Raw genomic sequence first — 21,356 nt, 5'->3', positions numbered from 1 at the left:
CAGCCAACTAGGATGTGCTATTTTCCAATAAGGCAAACACTTTGGACTGACATTAAATGCAGGGGCATATCATGGGGCATAGCCACATACTGACAAAAGAGACAGCCAAAACAAGTGTGAGGCAAGAACTGGAAAACAATTATGGTTTTAATCTGATTAAACTGTTGCCCAAAAGGAAACCAGAGGGGTTTTTTAGAGCCCTATTTCTGTAATTCCAATTTCTTCCATTTTTATAGCATATAAATAATTAAAATTATGCCCACAATACATTTGGCTTCATTCAACAGACACATTGAAGAATATTACATTTAGTAATTTACATACACCAGAAACATAATACATTAGATTATCTAAAAAGCTAAGAGCAGCAGGCCAATGTGGACTAATCTCTTATGTAACGTCTGCAGTAGCCGATTGCAGGCACATAAAGAGAGCCTGGATTTTCCTCGGAACCATTTTCTTGCAAATGAAACATTTAATTATGGAGCTGGGTCCATAAATAGACCGTTAACACTGGGAAGGTGGGGGGAGGGATGCAGCTATATTGCTGGATTAGCAGGGGAATATCTTACAAGAAATTCATCAATGCCATAGATAATTAATTACAGCTCACCTTCTCCCCACATAGCCATGCCTTTATCAGCCAGTGTTGGAGAAACAGCAGATGGCCAACCAAATACAGAATGCAATTTTCTGTCAACTCATTACTTACAGAATCACAGATTAGGTACAAAACTCCTGGAAGGTCACCTAGACCATTCCCCTGCGTCCAGAACAATCTGCACCAAAATCGTCTTGGTCACACGACTACCAATCTCCCTTACTCAGAAAACGTCCCCAGAGAGAGGCCTGTCACTGTCTGCAGAAGCTTTGTGCTCCGCAGGCTTTGAGGCTTCCACTGGGAAATGTTCCCTGAAGACTAAACTTCTCAGCATCGTTTCTTCATTCATCTTTGGACCAGTGTCCTCAAGTGATGTTGACAGTCCCAAATCTGCTTGACCCCCAGGGTTCTGCTGGGATGCTCTGCTTGGGGTTCCCTATTCTCTTCTTGCTGAATGCCAGCTGGATGATACAACAAAGACTCTTATTCCCAGGCTATTTTCAGAAAAGTCTCAAAAGACAACTGAAAATTTTGAAAGACTTCATGACTATTTTACATTTGTTTATTCAAGATTAAAGTTAAGTTTATTTATTTGAAAGTTCACAGCTTTATTTTTATCCATATGTATAAAGGTTGCTTTGTTGTATCACAGTTGTTTGTTCAGAGAAATGAAATTTTTTTTTTTTCCCCAAAAAAGGACTGCTCCTAGCTAGGCAGAGGGGAAATTTTACCATGAGAAATAAGAGTACAGCTGATCCTTGAACTACACAAGTTAGAACTGTGATTTTTTTCACTAAATACATTGGAATTTTTTTCTGGAAATTTGCTACAATTTGAAAAAAACTTGCTGATGAACTGCATAGCTTAGAAATATCAAAAAAAGAAAAGGCATGAATGCATGAATATATGTAGATATGCATATAACACCAAGACATATATGTTAATCAACGATGTATGTTATGTTAAGGCTTCGGTCAAAAGTAGGCGATTAGTAGTCAAGTTTGTGTGCTGTGTGCTCAGTTGCTCAGTTGTGTCTGACTCTGCAACCTCATGAACTGTAGCCACGAGGCTCCTCCGTCCATGGGATTTCCCCAGCAAGAATACCTGGAGTCAGCTGCCACTTCCTCCTCCAGGGGATCTTCCCCACCCAGGGATGGAACACACATCCCTTATGTCTCCTGCATTGGCAGGTGTATTGTTTACCACAAGCCACCTGTGAAGCCCCCATACGACACTTGATCTTAGCCAAAAGGCCAGGAAATTAAGTTTGGAGAGAGTCAAAAGTTAGACTTAGAATTTTTGACTGCGTGGTGAGGGGTCACAGTTCCTAACCTCTGCGTTGTCCACAAGTCAGCTGTATTTCAGTTCTATCCCTTAGAAAATGTCCCCGTAGGCACTCAAACTTTTCAAAATCAAACTCCCTAAGTCAGGTTCATTCAGATATTCCCTTTCGGGTGTCATTGTATCTAGACTAATTTTGGCCTCCGGCTTTTCATCTCCCCTTGTCTTCCCTAGAGGTCATCTTGACGTACAAAGGGATGCTTTCACCTTCTTGCCAGCAGGGGAGAAGGTTCTCTGGAGTATCCCTGGTCCAGGTTGTATAACACCCAGGGCAGATTTGAACTGTAGAGCAGTGACAGCAGGCGTGGTGATGAAAACGATGTGCTTCTTTCTTGGGGCCTGGGTCGGGGGAACACTGTTACTTGAGGCAAACATGGTGTCCCTCACCACTCGAGTGTGTAGTCCCTGCCCACAAGCCTCTCAGCCTCCTCCATGCCCTCACCAGGTAGGCGGATCCTTCTGGGCTCCTTGCAAGCCCCAGTCCCCCTATGGTAGCCCGGATCATGGCCTCTGACCTTTCAATCTATCCTTCTTCCATTGTCTAACTTCCTCCTTGCCAGACCTCCCAAGTCATGCTGGAGGTCTCCTAGAGCCTGGGACCTCTTTCTTTCTCCCTCTCTCCCTCTCCCCTTTCATACACACACACACACACACACACACACACACATACACCCACACACCAGCAGCCCACCAGCATTCTCCTTCTCCATCATGCTTCTCTGAGCACAGAGGATGGGGACCAAGGAGGTGAGAGAAACAGACTCTTAAGTCTGCTTCCCCCCATGGCTTTTCTAGGCTATGCAGTTTATTAACCCACTACTCAGCCACATTCCTTTCCCACCTTAGCTCAGTGCAGAGGGCAAGTTTTCCCTTTTACTCCAACCTGTCTTCTCCTAGTCTATGGCTACAACCTCATGGTCCAGCCATCATGGCAGGAGAGCACCCTCCTTTGACCTCATCCTGTGGACCCCTTCAGTTTCACGTGACACATAGGTGCACCTCAGTGATCTGATCCTACCAAAGCAACGACTCTCCAACTACAAGTTCACTTAGAACAAGGAATCACTGAGGATAAAATGAGTTGACTCACCATCTCAGAATGGACTCTCATGACATTAAGTTTTCCTCTGTAAATTCTGTGGCTCCTAGTCAACCCCCTTCATACTCACACAAAAGCACCCAGTTGTGCACACATAACAGACATACACACATCACACACTCCTTGTTACCTTGGATGAGAGAAAAAGGCAACACCAAGATTCCGACCATCAGATTGTCTTTGTTTACTAACAGACCAAGGAGCAGGTGCATGTTAGTTGCTCAGCCATGTCTGACTCCTTGCGACCCCATGCACTGTAGCCCCACCAGGCTCCTCCATCCGTGGGATTTTCCAGGCAAGAATACTGGAATGAGTTGCCATTTCCTTCTCCAATGGATCTTCCCAATCCAGGGATCAAACCTAGGTCTCCCACATTGCAGGCAGACTCTACCATCTGAGCCACAGGTATGAACCCTTAAATCCTTTTCCAGAAAATCCATCATCATGCTGCTAAGTCACTTCAGTTGTGTCCAACTCTGTGCGACCCCATAGACGAAGCCCACCAGGCTTCCCCGTCCCTGGGATTCTCCAGGCAAGAACACTGGAGTATGTTGCTATTTCCTTCTCCAATGCGTGAAAGTGAAAAGTGAAAGTGAAGTTACTCAGTCGTGTCCGACTCTTAGCGACCCCATGGACTGCAGCCTACAATCATGACAGAGGCATAAAAAATCATGGAAATGGTTGGTTTATTCCATTATTATTTATTTTGAACCTTGGGAGCTTATAATATTTTCCTATATGTGAAAAAGTGTATCAGATGCCTCCAAGCAACGTTATCATTAAATCCCAAAATGCATACACACATGGATAGGATTTTTCATAGCTGGATCTCAAATTGACATGTCTTCAAATTCCATTATTTTATCAATTATGTCTTTAAACTCCCAGTTAAACCTATATACATCCCCAGCACACAGTAGACTTTTTAAAAAAATGTATGATGGATGAAATCAAACCTTTCATGCAATGCCATAGTGAATGGAGGAACTGACATCACTGACAAATCTTAACTTCTCCTACAGTTTCTAGCAAAATGAGATCAAGCCACTTAATCATCGGGTATTTTGTGAGGAGTTTTTTCCTCAACTGTTTATTTACTAGCTCACTTCTCATCATTATGGTGTGGAATATACAGCATTATAAAGAGATTTATGGGACAGATTTTAATCTCAGCTTCAGGACATGCATCAGTGCTTATCTCTAAATTGAGGTGTGTTTTATGTGGTCATTGTTTCATGCGATCATAGGGCTCGACCAGCCAAATGACTGCATACCTTAGGCCCAGGAGAAAGAGCAACCTTGGGGGAGCAGAAGGGGCTGGAACAGGGGGCAAGGTGTCTGAGTGAATGGTGTTTGTTATGAACTCTTAAACCATGCACATAAATTCAATCCATCTCAAGCACAGTGGGTGGAGATGGGGAAGGGGCCTGAGATGTGAAAATCTCCTTGGTGTATCAGATGCTCTAAACCATGGAGTTCCCTAGGTGTGAGCTCTCAGCAGAAGCATAGAAAACTCAGAAGGCAGATTCTTTCCTGGAAACCTGATTCCCTTCACTCCCGTCCTCTGCATTCCAGGCTGAGAGGAGTGTCACTGATGAAACTAAAGGGACCCACAAGATGTGGTTTAAAGTTGCCACAGAGGGAGCCTCAGTAACCTCCTCCTGCCCTCTGAGGCCCAGCCAGGCTGGCTTTCTCATCAGGGCTCTGGGGAGGGGCCGTGCTTGGCTCCTATTACAGGGCCAAGGAAAGCCCTTCTTACTGTCCCCAGGGCCTTTGACACTTGATCCTCTGTCACTGTCTTCCACTAACCTAATGGGCCGGAATATGTCTTTTAGATTGAAAAGATATTTTTTGAACTTGAGAGTTCATCTGTTTTTTGTCTTTTTTCTGGACAAGGCCCATTTTAAGTAGCCCTTAACCCTGTTCATTCATTCATTCATTTCACTCATTCATTCACTCATTCATTCAGTGTCTATTAATGGCCTATTCTACCAGGTAGGGTGTATGATACTAATCAAAGAACAGAACTCTCTGAAGATTTGTGCTATTTTGCCAAAATTTATCTTCAAAGAAAATAGAAGCTGATATAAGGAGACAACTGCACAAATACAAACATAAAAGCATCCTAGGCCAAGGTCACTCCACCCCTCACCCAGCTGGGTTTGGAGGCTAGGAGCATGACTAAGTGGAAAGGCAATCCAGCCATCACAGACCACTTCCCCTCCTGACCTGCCATTATAAATCAGGAAGCAGATCACAGCCTGAAGGAGGCTCTGGGAAGCCAGGGGGAAGTGTTAGGGCCAGGTGGCCAGCTCTGGTCCTGCCTGCCCCTCCCTTCTGTACTGTGTGTATATGTGTGCAGTGAGTTGAATCCTATCTCCCAGAAATTCTTGTCCACCCAGAATCTCAGAATGTGACCTTATTTGGAAATAGAGTCTTTGCAGAAGTAATTAGTTATGGATCTCAAGATGAAATCACCTTGAATCTAGGGAGGGTGGGTCCACCTTAAGTGCAATGACTGGTATCCTTATAAGAAGAGAAGAAGACACAGAGGGATGCTCAGGGAAGGCCATGTGAAGCTGGAGACAGAGACTGCGATATATCTACAAATCAAGAAATGATAAGGATTGCTAGCAATCATTAGAAGCTAGGAGAAATGCGGGGTGGTTCCTCTCTTAAGAGACCCCAGAAAGAACCAACTGATGGGGTTCAGGGCAGGCTGCCCAGAATGTGCTACTTGGGCATGTGAATTATTTTGAGCTGAAGACAATTATGGCCCAACAGACTGAGGAAGGGCTTTTTACCTCTCCTTTAACTGCCTGAAAGAATTTAGATAGGGGGCCTGTACAAGGAAGAGAGTTATTACCATAGATAAATTTTTACACCAGAAAGACTTATCTGTATGGCATGGCACCTGTTGTTTCCCATATATTGCTCTTCCCATCTTCTGGTGAAGTCTCCTCCTCCCCTTTGAACTCTCAGACCCCTTCCCCCTTCTCCTTAGCTCAGATTGGCATATAAACCTCAATTGCCTGGCTGTCTGAAGCTCCCATATATTTGGGATTCCCATACCCACAAAATCAATTTTTTTTCCTCCTGTTAATCCGTCTTCAGTTCAGTTCAGTTTGGTCGCTCAGTCGTGTCCAACTCTTTGTGATCCCCAAATCTGTCTTATGCCAATTTAATTATGAGGCCAGCCCAAGAACCTAGAAAAAAGGGAAAGGTTTTCCTCCTCTACACAACCCTGTCAACACGTTTTTGTCAGACAGCGGAACTCCAGAGCTGTGAAAGAATACGTTTCTGTTGGTCTAAGCCACCCAGCTTGGTGCAGACCTAGGAGCCTATACAATACGGGAGTCATCGGCATTCCTCAGCGCTAGACCGGCTTCCCTCTTGCCACTGTCTTCTTCTACACTTCCTGCCTTAAGCTCCTAACATCATATTTTGGGACTAGAGGTGAGTAAAGGACAGGAAACAGGAAAGCATCCTAATTTCTTTATCCAGTGATATGGAGGCATTGACTTACAAGAGCCAGTTACATATTTCCTCCCAAATCTATGTTCACTGACAGCATCTTCAGTTCAGTTCAGTTCATTTCAGTGGCTCAGTCATGTCCGACTCTTTGCGACCCCATGGACTGCAGCACCCCAGGCCTCCCTGTCCATCACCAACTCCCGGAGTCCACCCAAACCCATGTCCGTTGAGTTGGGGATGCCATCCAGCCATCTCATCCTCTGTGGTCCCCTTCTCCTCTGGCCTTCAATCTTGCCCAGCATCAGGGTCCTTTCAAATGAGTCAGCTCTTCGCAACAGGTGGCCAAAGTATTGGAGTCTCAGCTTCAACATTAGTCCTTCCAATGAACACTCAGTACTGATCTCCTTTAGAACAGACTGGTTGGATCTCCTTGCAGTCCGAGGGACTCTCAAGTGTCTTCTCCAGCACCACAGTTCAAAAGCATCAATTCTTTGGTGCTCAGCTTTCTTTATAGTCCAACTCTCACATCCAAACATGACTACTGGAAAAACCATAGCCTTGACTAGACAACATTTGTTAGCAAAGTAATGTCTCTGCTTTTTAATCTGCTTTCTAGGTTGGTCATAACTTTCCTTCCAAGAAGTGTCTTTTCATTTCATGGCTACGGTCACCATCTGCAGTGATTTTGGAGCCCCTCAAAATAAAGTCAGCCACTGTTTCCACTGTTTCCCCATCTATTTCCCATGAAGTGATGGGACCAGATGCCACAATCTTAGTTTTCTGAATGTGGAGCTTTAAGCCAACTTTTTCACTCTCCTCTTTTACTTTCATCAAGAGGCTCGTTATTTCTTCTTCACTTTCTGCCATAAGGGTGGTGTCATCCGCTTATCTGAGGTTATTGATATTTCTCCTGACAATCTTGACTCCAGTTTGTGCTTCATCCAGCCCAGCATTTCTCATGATGTACTCTGCATAGAAGTTAAATAAGCAGGGTGACAATAAACAGCCTTGACATACTTCTTTTCCTATTTGGAACCAGTCTGTTGTTCCATGTCCAGTTCTAACTGTTGCTTCCTGACCTGCATACAGATTTCTCAAGAGGCAGGTCAGGTGGTCTGGTATTCCCATCACTTTCAGAATTTTTCCACAGTTTACTGTGATCTACACAGTCAAAGGCTTTGGCATAATCAATAAAGCAGAAATAGATGTTTTTCTGGAACTCTCTTGCTTTTTCCATGATCCAGCGGATGTTGGCAATTTGATCTCTGGTTCCTCTGCCTTTTCTAAAACCAGCTTGAACATCTGGAAGTTCAGGAGTCACGTATTTTTGAAGCCTAGCTTGGAAAATTTTGAGCATTACTTTGCTAGCAAGGCTTCAACAATACATGACTCATGATGAGTATGAGTACAATTGGGCGGTAGTTTGAGCATTCTTTGGCATTGCCTTTCTTTGGGATTGGAATGAAAACTGAGCTTTTCCAGTCCTATGGCCACTGCTGAGTTTTCAAAAATTGCTGGCATATTGAGTGCAGCACTTTCACGGCATCATCTTTTAGGATTTGAAACAGCTCAATTGGAATTCCATCACCTCCACTAGCTTTGCTGGTAGTGATGCTTCCTGAGGCCCACTTGACTTCACACTCCAGGATGTCTGGCTCTAGGTAAGTGATTACACCATCATTATTATCTGGGTCAGGAAGATCTTTTTTGTACAGTTCTTCTGTGTATTCTTGCCACCTCTTTCTTAATATCTTCTGCTTCTGTTAGGTCCATACCATTTCTGTCCTTAATTGTGCCCATCTTTGCATGAAATGTTCCCTTGATTTCTCTAATTTTCTTGAAGACATCTCTAGTTTTTCCCATTCTATTGTTTTCCATCATCTTGGTACCTTGAAATTTAGACATAGTGAGGGTATTTACACCATTGAAATTGGCACATACTGCAAATCTGGGCTTTTTTCACCAGAGAGCCAAATGCTAAACACTCCTTGATACTTCACTGTCCCTACCATTTCAGCTACTTTCCCTCTCTCTTCCATTCTGTCCTACTCCTGCCAAAGGATGAGGGGGTCAGGAAAATGACACTCATGTTATCGTAAGCAACACTGCACCCATCTCCTTACCAAGAAGGCCATCGTTGAGCTCCATTTCCCTCTGAGCTCTGATCATTACTCTGTGTATTATTGTATATGAGGTCAACCCCCCACGGGCATTTGATTATTTATAACTTCAGAAAGTTTCTTTTGCACAGTTATTTGCCAGGCTTTCATCTACAGCAGGCAGCATTTGATAGAAATATTGAACATGGCCTGAACCTTAAATGACAAACAGATGAGGAGGTCTGATGAAAATCACACATGTTTGAAGGCCATGTGTTTTCATGTGAAATATATATGGGATTTTTAATTGATGTTGACTTTAGCTCATGGTAACATTTTTAGTTATCTTAATTAGTGGGTTACAAGAAACAGTAAAGGAAGGAATGTGATCAAGGTGACCCTAGAGAAAATCTGGCTTTGAGTGACCTCTCTTTACCCCCATGTCCACCCCCAACCCAGTCTCCATTATCTCATTGAAAAGGAAGTGTTCTCTTGTCCAACCTGTCCTCCTGACTACAATGCAATACTAGCAGCCCTGTCTGCCTGACTTTGCTCTCCTTCCCAGTCACAAAGGATTCTAAAAGACACTATGGCATTTGAATTTTAGGTGGTCATTAAAATACTGTTTTCCAAATATTCCAAATATTCTCCAAATATTCCCAGTTGTCTGCACTTTGGGTAGATGGTAAGATTGTACCTTTTATTCCCACCACTAGTCCCATGGTTCAACAGGCCCAAGGGACTAGTTCTGATTAATGAGTTGGGAGAGACTATAGCCTATGTCATTTTCTGGGCCACAGCATTTAATTTCTAGTGTAATACCTTCCAGAATTTTCTTTTCCACAGACAGAGTGACCCACAATGTTAGAGATGGTAATTACTTCATCAATCTTGACTCTGGAGGACCACTGTGTCCCCAGACACCTGAAGTGGACACAGATGTACATGAGATATAGCGAATGCTGGGTTGTTGAGGGCACCAAGACTTGAAGGCTCTTTGTTACCACAGGAAGACTCAGCCTACACTGACCACTCATTCATCCCTCCTTGCCAGAACAGCTGGACTCAAATAGTGCTAGGCCGAGCTCCAATCAGAGCTCAGGATCACAGACACAGACCACTTTAAAAAACATAAGTGAGACCTGAGACGGACTTACAAATTATCCCGTCCACCCTTTCATTTACCCTTGAGGAATCTGGGCCAAGAAGGGGGCATTTCTTGCCTTATATTATGCAGCTAGATAGTGATTTTTGTACAGTTCATCTCTTCCACTAAGAAGCAAAGCTCCCTTGTACCAATCACAATTTGTCTGCATAAGTATCCTCAGAGCATCATCCCACCAAGAGGCTTCCAGTTGGCAAGGATTTGGAGTCAGACTGGCTGATTCAGCTCTGCGACTTACCAGCTGTGAGCCTCACCCAAGTCCCTTTAAGCTCTGTTGGCCTCCTGTCCAACAGCTGCTGAGTGGGGGTGGTAATAGGCTAATTATGACAACATCTAAATGAGATCTATTTTAAATGCTTAATACAGTGCCTAGAACACACACCAGCCCAATAAATATCAGCTATTGTTATTACATTCATGGAGTTCCTCTGTGCCCCATTCCCAGGGCAGTGAACAGGGACATTTGAATATCCCCTAAAAGAAAGAGTGGGACTGAGTAGTTTTGGTGCATTGTTCTATTTCAGTAACTCCAACTTTTGCTGTCCATTGAGGATAGTTGGTTGTTTTGCCCAAATTATTCAGACAATTACCTCAACTGTCCCTTTGCTTCATCTGTAAAGCCCAGAGCAGTGGCTACTGATTTATTAGAGTTCATCATCCCAGGAGACTATAAGTTCTACTTTAGTATCAAAAAGAGGAAGACATCTCTCAGAAAGCTGGAAAAGGCCCAGGAAAGAATGAAATTATTCCTCTGAATCCTGTTTGATCCTAAAATGCCAACTCAAGGATGGTTACTCAGGTAATGGTGCGTGGCTCTGAGTGCTGTTCGAATATCAGCAGAGAAAGAGTCCAGATTACAAAACACATTGTACTTTTGCAAGGAAATTTTCTTATTTACTTTCTCTCCAGTCCCAAGTGAGCTCATGACCATTTTTAGAATGTTTCTGGCAAAAGAAAAGTGCCACCACAGGGCTTCAACCACAGCAATCTGGCCACAGGTTAGCATTTCAATGAAAAAACCCATCCTCCCCAAAAGGCGTTCCAACTTCTAGAGGAATATTTTTTTCTAAACAGTGAAAAGACTCATGTCCCAATTAAAAACAAGATTGAATTGTAAGACAAACTGAGAAATGTAACATTTAAATGTTTCATGAGTTTCAGTAGATTCTTTCTTAAAATGAGACTGGTGGAAAATGAGAGTTGTATGTACTTTGAATGTAGGGATGGAAGGAGGGGAAAATGGATAGAAAAGAGGTAAGAGAGAAGGACAGAATACGGGCCATGGAAAGCAATAGCCTGGGGCTAGTGTGGTAGATGATTTTTTACCCACTTCACAATTTCCTCTGCCTCCAGCTTACAGACAAACCCAAGAGTTTCCCTAGGCTAAGACTTGAATTCAAGATCTAATTTCACTTGACATTCTCACCAACCAAGGACAGAAATACCAAGGAGCCATAGGCCAGATGAAATCATCATCAAATAGCCAGAGGATAAAACTGTCCAGCAAGCCCTGTCTGGCATCTGCTTTTCCTAACTTCTGTCCATGGCCTCTTCTTCTCCTTTGGATGGGACCAGAGCATCACACCTACAGAGGGGCATGAGGGAGTGTTCTTAGACCTCAAGCAGTAGAGGGATGGTGCTGGATGGTGCAGAAGGAGAAGGCAGGGGGTGTGTTCATCCACACTAACAAATTAGAGCTTTGGTGTCATAGCATTTTGCTTTCCTCAGAAAGGGCATTTCTTGGTCTATGAGTCACCTGAATCAGACTTGGCTGATCTTGGCTGAGCACATTCACGCACCGGTGTTCCTCTAGCAGGACTACTGTGATCTGGCTGGGCTAGGATGGCCTGGATTTGGTGGTCTTGACTCTGCCACATGTGCCTCTCACATTTCTCTAGCAGGCTAATAGCAGGAATCCCAGGGAAAAAGACATGAAGACAGAGAGGGCATTAATTGGGACAATTAATGAAATCAATCTACTACAGCATCTATCCTTCAAGTTGAAAAGCTCACTCAAAGAACTCATGATCCTTGGCTATTTAAGTGAGAGGCACTTGAAAGCCTATGGGAAGTGCTATGTAGGAGGACAGAGCTTGCTGACAGCTGATGGTCACTGGAGTATAATCAGGGGACATGGTTTGGCCCCTAGTCTGAGAAGATACTATATGCCACGGAGCAACTAAGCCTGTATGCCACAACTGCTGAAGCCTGCGTGCCCTAGAATCCATACCCTGCAACAAGAGAGCTCACCACAATGAGAAGACCTTGAACCACAACTAAAGAGTAGACCCTGCTCACCATAACTAGGGAAAGGCCCACAGCAAACACCCAACACAGCCAAAATAAGTATACAAATAAAAATAAATTGTTAAAAAATATATAGTGTCATGATTTCGGAGAAGGCAATGGCAACCCACTCCAGTACTCTTGCCTGGGAAATCCCATGGACGGAGGAGCCTGGTAGGCTACTGTCCATGGGGTTGCGAAGAGTTGGACAGGACTGAGCGACTTCACTTTCACTTTTCACTTTCATGCATTGGAGAAGGAAATGGCAACCCATTCCAGTATACTTGCCTGGAGAATCCCAGGGACGGGAGCCTGGTGGGCCGCCATCTATGGGGTTGCACAGAGTCGATCACGACTGACGCGACTTAGCAGCAGCAGCAGTGTCATGATTTGCTACAGGTATACTACAAAATGATTACCATAATAAGGTTAGTTAACACATCTATCACATCACATAATTTCCTATATGTGTGTGCACATGTGTATGTGCGTTGAGAATATTTGAGATGTATTCTACCAGCAACCTTCAAGCATATATACAATACAGTGTTGTTACCTATAGTTGCCATGCTGTGCATTACATCCTCAGAACTTATTCTTCTTGTAAATGGAAGTTTGCACCCTTTAACCAATACCTCTCCATTTCCCCTACTTCCATTAGACTTTCTGTTTCTATGAGTTCAACTTTTTTATATTCCATGGATAAGAGATCATACAGTATTCATCCTTCTTTCTCTGACAGATTTCACTTAGAAGAACGCCCTCAAGATCCATTCATATTGTCACAAATGGCAGCATTTCATTCTTTTTCAAGTCTGAGTAATATGTCAGACATGACATAAATATATACATATATATATTTACACACGTGTGTGTGTACACCACATTCTCTTTGTCCGTTCATCTATTGATGGACACTTGGGTTTCCATATCTTGGCTATTGTAAATAATAGTGCAATGAACATGGAGGTATAGATGTCTCTTTGAGACAGTGATTTCATTTCCTCTGGACTAATACCCAGAAGTAGAATTGCTGGATTGTATGGTAGTTCTATTTAAAATTAAATACCATTTTCCATAGTGGATAAACCAATTCACGTTCCCACCACCAGGATACAACCCTTGTTGTCTCTTTTTTATAATAACCATCCTAACAGATGTGAGGCGATAGCTCATTGCGGTTTGGTCTGCATTTCTCTGATGATTAGTGATCCTAAAGGAAATCAACCCTGAATATTCATTGGAAGGACTGTTGCTGAAGCTCCAGTACTTTGGCCACCTGAGGCAAAGAGCTGACTAGAAAAGCCCCTGATGCTGGGAAAGATTGAAGGCAAGAGGAGAAGGGGTGGGAGAGGGTGAGTTGATTATATAGCATCACTGACTCAATGGACATTAATTTAAACAAACTCTGAGAGACAGGGGAGGACAGAGGAGCTTGGGGTACTATAGTCCATGAGGTCACAAAGAGTGAGACATGACTTGATGAACAACAACAACAAAGCATCTTTCTATGTACCACTTGACCTTCTTTGGAAAATGTCTATTCAAGTCCTCTGTCCATTTTTTAATCAGATTATTTGGGCTTTTGTTTGTTTTTGAGTGGTATTTGTTTTGAGTGGTATAGTGTTTTGCTATTGAGTGGTTCCTTACATATTTTGGAATTAACCCCTTATCAGATAAATGGTTTGCAAATATTTTCTCCCATTCCATAGGTTATCTCTTCATTCTGTTGATTGTCCCCTTTGCTAGGCCACCTCTAGCTTTGATAATTCTGATAGCAAGTCAGAGGGAAGGCCTGGGGTGGCACAGTTTAGTGTATAGACATTCCCAGAACCCTTTAGTCATCAGCCCAAGCTTCACCTCTCCCCTCTGCTGCATCCAGAATCCCAGAGTCCAAAATCCTTTGGATTCCTTTTTGTCAGAGATTAAACCTCTGGACTTCTGCAGAGAGGGAGTGGAAGAGAGGGTGGTGTGAGAACCATGGCAAGGAGGAGCTGCCTGACTGTGATGGATGGGTGAGGTGGCCTTGGGGAGGCCCCTGGTCCAACTGCTATGTGTTCAGACTTTGAACCTTCCCAGTGGCGCATGACGGTGCTAGTGCCTCCAGCACCGTGCCCACTGGAGCTCCATGGGGAAATCGGGGCATTTCTCTGTGGGATCCTCTTTCCATAAATACTGAAGCTCCAGTTTGAAAGCGATTACCTCTGGGGAACCTGAACAGGACTTGGGGAGGGAGGTACAGATGACTCATGTTTTCTACTTTTATACTGCTTGCTTTTAAGAGACATGCATATATTTCTATGATAAATCTAAATTTACTTTTTTTTTTTTTTTTTGGCTGTGCCACATGGCTTGCAGGATATCAGTTTCCCAACCAGAGATTGAACCGGAACCACAGCAGTGAAGGCCTAACCACTAGGTCACCAAGGAACTCCGTCTAAATTTATTATTTATGTATTTATTTATTTTTAACTGGATCTTCATTGCTGCATACAGGCTTCCTCTACTTGCAGCACACAGGCTTCTCATTGTGGTGGTTTCTCTTGTCATGGAGCACAGGCTCTAGGGTACGCAGGCTTTAGTAGTTGCGGTGCACGAGTTTAGTCGCTCCGCTGCACGTGGAATCATCCAGTACAAGGGATCAAACACGTGCCCCCTGCATTGGCAGGCAGACTCTTAACCACTGGGCCACCAGGGAAGTCTTCAATTCAATTATAAGAGAAATGTATTAATAGATAGGAGGTATTAATAGATATTAATAGGTATTAATTAATTAATAGATATTAAAAGGTATGATAGATTGTATTAATATATATTAGTTAATAGAAGAAAAGTTGTGAATTTTTCCCTGGAAGCACCGTTCCAGTTTGAATCTCTAGCTTAGGCCAGTTCACTTGGAGGCTGTGGTTGAAGAAACAATGATCCCAGTCTCCTCTCTTTGTCTATTTGCTCTTTTGGAGAAAAGGTAACATTTCCAGCCTTATTCATTTCTCCCTTATTCACTTCATGGCACACATAGAAATGGTAATATTTGTAGAGTACATTAATTACTCATGGCCAGAAGCAACTTGACTGACTGGTCCCAAACTGGCCCAGCCTTCTCCCAACTGCCGCAATAGTTAAGGGCACAACATCTAGGCACACCTGTAATTCAAGAATGGCATGCCAGTAAGGAAGCTCTGCCTTGATCTAACTAGATATTAAACCCACTTTTTTTCTCCTTTTTTTTCTAAACAATTATAGACCAAGACAAGTTTCTACTTCAAGTGACTGGCACATAGCTCATGTCATATGCCACTCACCACCCACAAGTTCAATAGCACCCAGACTGGTCCATACCCTATTCAAGGAAACAACCCACTGATCATACAGTTGTATGTCACAACAATGTCAAGTGGATTTAAACGTTTCTAAAACTATCCCATTTCTGTATTGCTTTGACATGGACCAGGCATAAAGATTTCAAAGGCATGCACCAACGGGTAAACTGGACTTAATTTTCTAACCATTTCCTGTCCAAGGAAAGCTGAGAACCAAAGAGTTATTTAAGTCTAGAACTATTAATACTATTTGTCTTTTTTTTCAAATCTATTTTATTCCAGTCAGATTCACATGCCCATAGCCATGACTACGGTCTTTGGAAGACGTACTTTTGCCCTCAAGAATTAACTCAGTTAATAACTTGAGAATTAACTTGTTTTTCAGATGATGATGCTGAAAGCCAGAGATTTAAGTGACTTTCCCAAAGTTCCTACCCATCAGTGTAGCAAATCTCTGAGACAAGCTTGTCTTTTATTCACAACTCCAATATGACCTGAAATAGAAATGTGTATTCTTGTTAGTAGGTCACTTTCATCAACATCTAGCATGACTTTTGGTAATGCTAATGTCCTAACTACCAACTACCACCTAAAATGAGAATAGGGCTGTCAGTTTGGTGTGGTTTGGTCTATTTGGGCTCCTGTAACAAAAATACCACAGACTGGGTGACTTATAAACAACAGAATTTTCTCTCACAGTTCTTGAGGCTGGGAAGTCCAAGCTCAAAGCACTAGCAGATCTGATGTCTGATAACAGCTTGCTTCAGGCTCACAAATGGACATCTTCTCCCTATGACTTCACAAGGTGGAAAAGGCATGGGAGTTCTCTGCATGCATGCTCAGCTGCTCAGTCACGTCCAGCTCTTTGCCACACTATGGGCTGCAGCCACCAGGCTCCTCTGTTCATGGGATTTTACAGGCAAGAATACTAGCCTGGGTTACCATTTCCTCCTCCAGGGAATCTGCTCCACCCAGGGATCAAACTCAGGTCTCCTGCACTGGCAGGTGGATTCTTCACCACTGAGCCACCTGGAAAACCCAAGGGAGTTTTCTGGGGTCTCTTATAAGGGCACTAATCCCATTCATGAGGGCTCCACCTTCATGACCTAATCACCTCCCAAAGGATCACCTTCAAATATCATCACACTGGGGATTACATTTCAACATTTAGCCTCTCAGGGGACACAAATCTTCATCCTATAGTAAGGAGTATTCAGTTTTCCAGTGGCTCCTAAGTTCCACTCTGAAAGCTAGCAGCACTGTTTCAGGAAAGAATCTGTGCCAAAGTCTAGCTCAGGCCAGAACTTCCCTGGCACCAGAGACACAGACTCGTGACAACAGGCACAAAGCCATGTCAGTTGGAATCATTATTCAGGCCTTCAGATCCCACCTGATTACAAAGGCTCTCAACAAGCCAGAGCACATTCACCAGCAGATCTGAAACCACACCACTTGAGGAAAAGTTGAAAGAGCAGGAGATGTTCAGGCTGGAGAAGAGCAATTTCAAGGCAACACAGAACTATCCATAGACATTTGGAGGCTTGTCACATGACAGATGAATTAGGCATATTCCAAGGGGCTCCAGAAATTCACATGAGGAACAGGTGTATGAGACTGTCATCTTAATGTTCAGAAGAGCTTTCTAGTAATTGTCTAATGATAGCTTTGAAAGATAGTGAGTTCCTCAGCACTACAGGTATGCAAGCATGGATACTTTTTAGTAAAGTATCAAGTATTGCCTGGTAAAATCCAGACTGCCCCATTTGAATCTAAATTTAAACAAAATTACAAATATGTTTTCAGTAAGCCTGTCCCAAAGATTACATAGGACATACCTGCCCTGGAAAAGTATCTGAAATTTGAATTTATCTAGCTGTCCCCTATTCTTATTTGCTAACTCTGGCCACCCTAAGTATTGGCGGAACAACCTGGGCTATGACTGTACCACTCTTTGTACAATTATAGGAAGGTGTGCTGAGACAGCTGGTGTTGGTCTAAATGAAAAACATAATTTTTCTAAAGAAAAACTGTCCTCCCGAGTCTCTTAGAGTTAATACAAACTACCCAGCTGTTCCAGCCGAGGCTGTCATTACAGAGCTCAATAAAATGGATCCTTTTCAGCTCCGGGGGATTGAAAGTTGCAGGGCTACCTCACGGAACAATGAGAACTTGTCGGTTTTGTTTAGTAAACATAATGTCTGACACCAAGCACTGCCCTCTGCTTGTTTACATCCGGCTGCACTGCCAGCCAGGGGCAAGGCCTGTGGCTCCCTGGTCAGGGATCTTGTCAGAAAGAAAGCAAAAACCATAGGTGTCCCCGGGAGAAAAGACCTAAGAGCCAATCAGAAAAGGATTCATGCAAAACCTCACTGCTTCCACCCAAGACCCACATCCCTGCCCCTGCCACCTCATGAGAAAGAGGTTTCAGCATCTGGGCCCTCCCCCAGTCCCCACCCCTGAGTACTGTGCCCTCAGCTCAAAAATCAAGCCTGTTTCTTAGCCTAGCAGCACTCTGTCAGCTGACCTTAAAGAACCCTAAACTGAAGCCAAAAGGATCAAGATGTGATTCTGAATTTCTGGCCTTTCATCAGTTTCAGTCAGATGCTGGTTCCTCACCAGTTCAGCCCACCAAAGGGAGGCAGACCACTGCACTCAGCCAGATCATTAATGCTGTAAAAAATTCCAAAGGCTCATGGTCTTAAAAGGCAAAACAGAAAACAAAGCAAGCCTGAAAATGCCTAACCCATCACCGTCACTCTCCCCACACCTAGAGCCCTGTTTACAACTGGCCTGCTGCACAGAGCATCATTCCTCAGAGGACCCGTAGTGGGCGTGGGGGGTGACATTCAGTGTTAGGAGGTGATGACACCACCCAGCTCCTGCCTGTGTTGGTCCAGCTCTGACCTGCTCCGTGACAGAGGGCAACAGAAGAAGATGAGCCCAGCTTGGGGAGGGGGCTCAAGACAGAGTGGAGAGGGAGAGCACCCAGTTCCAACTGCAAATAACCAAATCCATTCATTAACCAGCAGAATGGAAAGTGGGTGAGGGTGGCTTGTTCTATACTTGTATCCAGAACTACCCTCGCCTGCTCCAAAGCAGGTTGATGCTGAGAAGCCAGAGTCTAAACCCATCGACCTCATGGCTTAGACCAAGCTGAAGAGCAGAGCTGAAAATAGACCTCGATTATCGTTCTGTTCAAGCAGCCAGCTCAGTGATCTGGCTCTGAGTAGCCATCCCACAGCAAATACCTTTTGGTCTGTGACTCCAGAGAGGTTGCTGCTGCTGCTAAGTCACTTCAGTCGTGTCCGACTCTGTGCGACCCCATAGACGGCAGCCCACCAGGCTCCCCTGTCCCTGGGATTCTCCAGGCAAGAACACTGGAGTGGGTTGTCATTTCCTTCTCCAATGCATGAAAGTGAAAAATGAAAGTGAAGTCACTCAGTCATGTCTGACTCTTAGCGACCCCATGGACTGCAGCCTACCAGGCTCCTCCATCCATGGGATTTTCCAGGCAAGAGTACTGGAGTGGGGTGCCATTGCCTTCTCCGCCAGAGAGGTTAGGGAGCCAGAATTCCTACCTTGCTCCATCAAGCACCCGGAAGTGAAAAATAATCAGAAAGATTTTTGAAGCCTGGGCTTCTGTGCTTTTCACAGACCTGCCCTGAGCAGGTGACTTGAAAACTCAACAGCAATCCATGTGGCTGAGTTTCCCAGAGGATGCCTCAGAGAAATACTTATGTCAAGGCCATGGTAGTGCCTGTGAACTATGTTGGGTCTAGCTTCAGCAAGACCTTTCCAGCTCACTCACCAGAGAATTCTTATATCCAATGGAGAAAGACCCAGAAGGCTGGGACTCCTACTCCCAGGCTATTTCTCTAGTGATGCTAGGAAGTTCCTCTCCTCTGTTCTGATTCCACATCCTCCTTCCCTCCCCTCTACCCCCACCCTCTCTAACAACAATGAAAAAAAAAAAAGACTGTCTGCTTTCCCCTCCAGTCATCTCAGCCACAGTGAAAACATGATCCTGTTACCACAAACTGGCAACCAGTGTCCCCCAGCCTCCGTTTACCACCATTTGTGCCAAAATGAAAATTAATGGCTTTGAAAAGAGAATCAAGACAGAAAGGAGTAGGGACTTCCCTGGTGGCCCAGTGGTTAAGGCTTCATGGTCCCAGTGCAAGGGAGCATGGTTCAATTCTTGGTTAGGGAACTAAGATTCCACATGCTGAATAGCTAATAATAACAACAACAAAAAGACAGAAAGGAAGGAAGGAAGAAGTGACCAAGTGAGATAAGGGCAAGAAGAGAATGGAAGGAGAATGAAAAGGAAGGAAAGGAGGCGAAAAGTACAGGAGAAAGGATGGGGAGAGAGGATGGAAAAGGAAGCAGAGGAAAAAGAGGTGATTATAATACTGTTCTTGTTCTTCTTATCTTTCATGAGAATCAAGTTTCAAAAAGGCAGAGACACCTCCAGCTCAGGAACTGTCCAGGGCTTACCTGACTCCAGGATAGGAACGAAGGGGACAGGAATTGAGGAGATATCTTCTGTTGTAGCCCCAAGGGAAAGGGGCCATGGAGGTGGGTGCAAGGGCACCAGGGAAGCCTGAGTCCACCTCAGAGGCGACATTCACCCACGCACCCATGTGGCCCAGGATTCTGAGTAGGAAGAGCATGTCATCTCCCAAGCTCCCTCCTTCTGGGGTCACACACCATTTGTGGGGAGGGTCCTTTCCTTGTTCTCTTCCCTGGCTTCCTGCCGTTAGTATCGCCTGGTGGCTTCTGCCTCACTGGGACACTGCAGGAGACTCAGTTTCTTCTTGAGAGTTGTAGACAACTGAAGGAAGTAATAAAGACAAATATCAGAGAAGGCCAGCATGGATGTGATGCAGGGGTCCCAGAAGCCTCAACCCAAGCCCACTGCAAACTGCTGTGCTTAGTCAATTGCCACCCTGCCTGAAACTCCACCCTTTAGCCAATCATCAGTTATTAATGGCTTAATGTGATGGCTTATCTGACTGCACAAAAGAAGGGGAAAAGGTATATGAGATTCTCCCCACCCAGGAAGGGCTAGGGTCTTGGGCTTTATTTGTGTGTATAAATGATCCTATACATACACATTCATAAATATCATTTATCCACACAACCTTCCCAACTATGGAAATTACCCCCCAACTTAGCACTGATTGCAATAACCGTTTATCACACTCATGAATTCCATGGGTCAGGAATTCACAGTAGACAGGGGACAAACCTCCTGCTCCTTGATGGCTGGGTTCTCAGCTGGAAGATTTAGACACTGGGGGCTGGGATCATCTGGAGCCTACTTCTGTCACACTCCTGGCAGCTGATGCTGGCTGCAGCTGAGCTTGTAGCTGGGTAATGTCAGCCACAACACCTGTGCGTGGTTTCTCCATGTGGTCTGGGTTTCCACATGGTAGCTACACTTCCAGGGTGACCACTCCCTGATAGAAAGTCAGTCAGAAGCCATATCACCTTATGACCTAGCTCAGAAATCACACAGCCCCTCTCCTGCCTGACATAGAGGCTCAGCCCATTGCAAAAGTGGCTGATGATTCCCAAACCTGTATCTCTCTCCTAGATTCTGGATCTGATCATCTGACAACCTAATAAATATGTCAACCTGGTTGGTTATCAAACTTCATCCAGGCCATGCAGGCTTCACACAACCCACACTGAACTCAGTCTCTGCCCTGCTTCTCTTCCTGGAAGAAAGTGATTCTTCCAGTCTCAGAGCTGGTTAGTTGTACTTTTTCTGGACACGCATCTGTCTCTTTTTCTCCCCAAGATACATGCTTTCCCAAATATTTCGTGCAGACGGTTCATTTCTTATGTTCATATTACACATAGAAAGCTTAATTTCATCAGATAAGGATGGTGATCATATTCCAATACTATGAATGTTTTTGTAAGGAAAAACAAAATTTATTTACAAAATTCTAAAAGCCTGAGA

At 44.1% G+C, this 21,356-nt stretch overlaps 1 long non-coding RNA gene across 4 annotated transcripts in view; it reads right to left on the bottom strand.

Annotated features, from left to right (window-relative positions):
- Positions 1 to 21,356, bottom strand: part of LOC132659577 (uncharacterized) — a 90,118-nt gene that overhangs the window by 46,213 nt on the left and 22,549 nt on the right. For 2 of the 4 annotated variants that reach the window (XR_009600141.1, XR_009600138.1), the window contains exon 3: positions 20,096 to 20,219. The exons of the other annotated variants lie outside the window; for them this stretch is intronic. This is a non-coding gene — a long non-coding RNA (uncharacterized LOC132659577). The remainder of the gene's footprint in view (positions 1 to 20,095; positions 20,220 to 21,356) is intronic. 4 annotated transcript variants of the gene reach the window in all.

The sequence above is a fragment of the Ovis aries genome, chromosome 3 (genome assembly GCF_016772045.2).
Source record: "Ovis aries strain OAR_USU_Benz2616 breed Rambouillet chromosome 3, ARS-UI_Ramb_v3.0, whole genome shotgun sequence".
NCBI classification, from domain to species: Eukaryota; Metazoa; Chordata; class Mammalia; order Artiodactyla; family Bovidae; genus Ovis; species Ovis aries.
Note: the sequence above shows the minus strand (reverse complement) of the source record. Positions and strands in the feature narration are given on the sequence as shown.